At 41.7% G+C, this 6,000-nt stretch overlaps 1 protein-coding gene across 9 annotated transcripts in view; it reads left to right on the forward strand.

Moving 5' to 3' along the window:
* The window catches only part of PAK3 (p21 (RAC1) activated kinase 3), a 362,804-nt gene that overhangs the window by 197,725 nt on the left and 159,079 nt on the right, over positions 1 to 6,000 (forward strand). For 6 of the 9 annotated variants that reach the window (XM_019660229.1, XM_019660232.1, XM_019660228.1 and 3 more), the window contains one exon: positions 3 to 150. The exons of the other annotated variants lie outside the window; for them this stretch is intronic. The gene's annotated coding sequence lies outside the window, so the exon portion shown is untranslated. The remainder of the gene's footprint in view (positions 1 to 2; positions 151 to 6,000) is intronic. 9 annotated transcript variants of the gene reach the window in all.

Raw genomic sequence — 6,000 nt, forward strand, 5'->3', positions numbered from 1 at the left:
AGGTTTCCCCCAAGAAAGAGCAGCTGAGCCCTTGCATCTTGTGGCAGCTGTTGTGCCCAGCACTGAGTCCATCGGAATTGAAGGCAGCCCTACCCCTTCTCATGGGCAGCACCCACCTGAGCTGAGGTCCTGCAGCAGTGGTGGTGTGAGGTGAGTATTGAATTCCAGGGCAGGGAATTAGGGATCTCCAAATTCAGGTAAATGTCACCTTTCCTCCAGAGCTCCCAATAGTAAAGGTCCTGCCTGAGCCTCATTAGGCAGACCTCAGGGCATGGCCCTTTCTTTATGGGGGATTGACCCCAGTACAGGGTCTCTTGGTTCCCCCATCTATAATATGGGAATGACAGCTGAGGGGGAGTAGGAGAAGCAACCTAACAGTCACTGCCACGTCCTTTGCTAATGTCAAGCTCCATATAAGAGCTTCAATGTGACACAGACCTGCTTCTCATCAAATAGCCATTTCCTTTCCTCCTGCTTTCCTGCTGTCGAAGTGGCATTTCAGCCACATGCCATGAATTCACCAATCAGTTCCTATCATTTCTAGTGCCCCATAACCTTAATTTTACCTGCTTATTCAAAGTGTAACCCCAACCTGATCCATCCCAGCTTAACTTAAACCTTCGAGAACTTTCCCTCTGCCTTCCCACCCAACCAGGGATCACTTACTCCCCCAGCTCTCAAACAACACTTGAGTCTGTAGTGTGTTGTGTAGCTCTTGCTTCTGTGCTGCCTGAAAAAAATTCTTGCGTGCTTTCTGCAGTATTCATCTTGGCAGGTAAACTAGACGGTAAGCTCTTCAGGGTAGGGACTAGATCTCGCAGGTCTCTAGTCTCTCTCACGAGTGCCTAGTACTTCCCCAGCAGCTTTTCAATTGGGGCCTTTCTCTCTTCCTCTCTACTTGCAGGTTTCTCAGCCTGCCTCTCTCATCATCTCCCTGATGATCCATTATCCTTCTCAGGCAAATATTCTAGCTTCTTCTGTCAGCTTCTCCATCTGGCCTTCTGTTGCTATACACTGTAGTCCAACCACCTGTTTGTATCTGACTGTCCCTCCATCTCTCTGTCCTGTCTTCTGTCTGTTTCTCTGTCAGTTAGTTAGACAGCTCTCATATTGCCCAAGTCAAAAACAACCAAAATTCTTAAAAACACCCAAGAAGAAAAACAAACTAAACAAAACCAAAGAAGTAATATGCAGTGCAATTCACTTTCACATGGAGCCTGTCCTGGGCTTATTGGACAAAAGAAAACTGCAGCTCAGTGGCAGGTGTTTAAGTGATGCTTTCTCATGAAGGGGAAGCTCAAGAGTTTTGGCCGTGAAATTGAAGGTATGAAATTACAGCCTTGCTGATACTGATGCATTCAACTTTCTGGAGATGCTCTGGTAGGGGATCCTCTATAGATCTTGAGTGACAGAAGGTAACTAGAACTGGCTAAAATAAGAAGCAAGCCCCTGGGTCACTCCTGGGTGTTCTATGACAGCTACAATAACTTGTATTTATTGAGTATCTACCATTGCTAACACTATACTAGGCATTTTACTTGCATGAGACCATTTAATCCTACAGTAACTCTGCAAAGTAGGTATGTTTTTCTAATAGTTAATGTATTTGTTTCTGATTATAAAAATGTTACTAGCTCAAGCTAGGTATTATCACTGTTTTACTCATGAGGAGATAGAGGTTGAGAGGGGCTAAGTAACTTGCCTATAACTGGAGACATGTGACTTTGGGAGGAAAGACACTTCCTGGAGAGTTTCTCAGCATCCTGAATTATTTTGGTACCCCTCAGTGCTCATACACACACTCTCACAAGCACATTCATATGCTCTTGTACATTCATGCAATAATGTTTACTTCTTTGATTCACACTCATTTTTCGTACTAGACACATTCATAGTTATAATCACTCTTACCCCCTCACCCTCTCACGCAATCATATTTAGAAACCCATTACATACTGGCGCAATGATACTGACACACACTGACACATACATTTATATATTCACATTTTCATACTGACACAAACTAACACTTGCCATACACTGCACTCTCACATTCTTACCCACTTATACCTTTATGCTTTCTTATAGTCTCACACACTCACAGTCACACTTTCACACTCACATCCACACAGATGATAGAATCATCTGTAACCCTCAAATTCCTACACAATTACACACACCATACACACAAACACATATTGACTTTCCTCTGCTTGTTTCTCAGTCATACACACACTTAATTTCATTTATGACAACACATTTATACTGTTACTATTTCCTCCTCATATTCACACATTTGCACAACTTCTAACTCATCACAGGTACACACACATATGCATGCATGCTCATATGCTCACATTTGTACATGCTCATACCATAAACACAGTCACACCCATTTAAACTTTTATACTTTCTTGCATTCTTGCACTCAGAATTACATGCTTTTGTATACTCAGCACTGACACACTCTCCATACTCTATCACATTCACATATAATTACACTTACACATGGAAACACACTTATTTTGATAACACACTAGCACTCATATACATTCACCTTCACACTGAGACATATTTGCGCTGTTCACCAAACTCATGATCAAATACATTCATTTTCATAAATGCAGCCATTTTTACGGACACATGTCACCCTCCTCGCAGACACATACACAGTCACACACAGGTAGTCACATTGACACACACTGACACATATATTTGCTCACTCACATTCAGTACTCACACAAATTTATATTAACACATAGTCACACTTACTGCACACCTAAGCTTACGTAATTACATTCTCACATTTTCATATATTTTCGCATCCACAACCATACAATCAAAATCATAACTCCTGCACATCCCCATGGACACACACTCCTACTCCCTGACACTCATATCCATTCCCATGTACACCCTCTCATGCAGCAACCCCCATTTGTATATTGCACATATTCACACTGGCACGATCACACTTGCCACACACTCACATTCTTATACATTCTCACTCTCATACTGATACACCCTCACTAACTTTGCCGCATACGTTCACACCAGTCTACATATAGTGACATGCATAGTCACTGGCTGCACTTACACTGTCACACCCCACACTGACCCACACAATTCTCAGTATCACAGTCAATTCACAAAAATACATGCATGCACTCACACAGAGGCAGTGACTAATTCCACGTATGGCCACATAGACTGATCCTCATTCATACTCAATTTCACCCTGCCACATCCTCCCTTACACTGATACACTTGCTCACACTGACCCACATGCCCAGACAGTCACTGATGCATAAACCACTGACTCTCACTTGACACATTCTGAACTGCCATGAACTCTTACCTGGACTCTCACATGGACACATTGACACTGACACATACTGAGATTAACAGAAACCAACACTCCCTCACTGAGATGATCCCATTGACCCACATCTATTCCCATTGACTTACACATGCTTATAGTGTACCCGCACTCTCATGTACACACCCAGATATACTTTTCCAAACTCTTCTACCTGCCCCATACTGATTTTGCCACATTCATACACCTTTTCACTGATGTACACACACTGTAGCACACCCGATTCCAAGTAATAGTTCATAATCACAGTTGTCACATTTTTTCCTACTTGCCACTAGTATCTCCTCAACTCTGCTTAAAGGTTTTCCTGCAATCTGTGGCCAAAGGAAGAGTGTTGGTCTCAGCCAGGGTACTAATGGGACTAGATCTTTCCAGAGCAGAAAGGAATGGAATTTATGTCTAGTATTAAAAAGAGAAAGTTCAATTGCACAGAGCAAGTTTGTATCCTTTCACCAGTTTCCTTTAACAGAAATCATCTCTAATAGGCAGAACGTTAGCCAGTTCTATCCAAAAGAGATTGGGATTTTGATGTTTGTTTTTTGTTATTGTTGTTTCGTTTTGTTTTTCTGGAAGTCTATGGCTTAACTTGCTACCTCATCTCTTTTCCAAATGGTGGGGAAGATGAAGAATATGTTTCCGTATGCACTCTTAGTGGTTTCCTATGCAAAAGTATGTGTCTCCAATTTTATGTTTATGATCTGGAATTGCGTGTGAATCAGACACATGCAAAGGGCAGTACTGCTCTAAACAGGCATCTCTAATCTAGCCAGGTCTACTTTTACCTGTTAACCCAGGAACATGGTACTCAAGAACGAGAAAGAAAGGGTTAATGAGTTAGCAGGATGACAAAATAAATTCTATTGTGAGTGTGAGTACACATCCACAGACCCCACTAGAATTTCAACAGCTGTTACTAACAAGTTAACAGAAATTTCTCAGTACAAGTGGGTAAAGACAAGCTAAAGAAACATTCCTTGAACTCTAAGACAGACTGTGGATTTCCCTGTATGGGGATAGAAAGAAGCACAAAACCCGAGAATGAACCACTAGACCAGGAGCCTGGTGCAAAAGCCATGTGCCACCTCAGTTCCCTACCAGGGATTTAGAAACATGAGAGCACCTTGTAGCAACTTGCCTAGCCCATGATTTCTCTTGCTGAAGACTCTCTGGAGTGAACGTTAAGTGCAAAATACTATACCAAGCTACTATTTGATATGGGTTCTGGCACATCATGGGGAAGATCCTATACTCTGGGATCCCACCCACTAGTCCTAATACCCTCCGTCAGATTGAGAAGTTCTTTGATAGCAGAGACCACATCATCTTACTTATTTAAGATTCCCAGTGTCCATCACAGTGTCAGGCCCAGAGCAGCTACTTGTGAAGCTCAGTTAAGAAACTGAAAGTGGTATGTGGGCAGTGACATGTTGTCAGGACAAATCCAGTGCCTCTTCCTCAATCCCAGAGTTCCAGTGGTATTACCAGTTTAGATGGAGGATCTTCAATGGGCCCTACATAGTGGTAGGCCCAGAGGGAGATTCAAATGGGTGAAAGAAACATACTCTGCCCTTGTGTTACTTTCATTTGAGTGGGAAAGATGAAGTCACCATGAAATAGTAGAACAAAGCAACACTCTTAAAGCTTGGGATTAGAGGAATGTTTATCATGTAACCCAAGTGGTCTTCAGGCTCCAAAGGCCTTGAGGGCCCATGAGTGGTTGAAAACAGCAGCAGTCAGGATATAGGGAAGTCAGTTCCCAAAGCAAACTTCCTTGTAGACATCTTGCTCAGCACAGGGCTGTGCCATCTTTCCAGAAGATTGTATAAAACAGCCTTTTGTCACTGGGCCTAAGGTAAAGGAATAAAAGTGAGCTATAGACCTTGATGGAAACTTTGTACCACCTCCACCAAGACATGGCTTTAGACAAATAGCTCAGAAAATTTACATCTGATAGTTCCTGTCAATATGCCAAAACTCACCAAAACTAATTTATATAATTTACAAGACTGGCTGAATTTCAGGAAGGGAAAAATGCACCTGCCTAAATTCACTTAAGTGCGGTGAGAAGCTCTGAGTGGGGAGAACCAGCCATTTGCATTTATATATTTTATACTTTTCAAAACATTCAATAACCCATTCATTCATTATGATAGAGGCATTAAGAGTACCACCTCTGAAGTCAGGAGACCAGCATTTGAATCCCAGTTTGACCACTTAGTTCTGTAACCTTGAGTCAATTACTTTTCCCCCTAAAGCCTCAGTTTCCTCATTTGTGAAATGGGAGTAATACTAATGCCATCTGTGTCACTGAGTTATGAGGATGAAATGAGGTAATACAGAAAAACATTTAGAATAATGTCTGGCCTATAGTAAGTGCTCAACAAATGATATATCTTATTATCCTTACCATGGCCCTTTGAGGTAGGTGCCTTCAAAGGGACAGGACCTTAGGATAGTAGAGAAACAGTATAGTTCTTTGCATCCAAATACCTAATTTTCCAGCACTTCTTGTCTGCTTTCCTTTAAGTCTTTATTTCTGTATAACCATAAGGTAGGAGTCAATGCTCATTCTTACTTAAGAAGATGAGTGAAAAAACTCATTTTTTTAAAGATTTTTTTTT

Source organism: Hipposideros armiger, unplaced genomic scaffold (genome assembly GCF_001890085.2).
Source record: "Hipposideros armiger isolate ML-2016 unplaced genomic scaffold, ASM189008v1 scaffold_314, whole genome shotgun sequence".
Classification (NCBI taxonomy): Eukaryota; Metazoa; Chordata; class Mammalia; order Chiroptera; family Hipposideridae; genus Hipposideros; species Hipposideros armiger.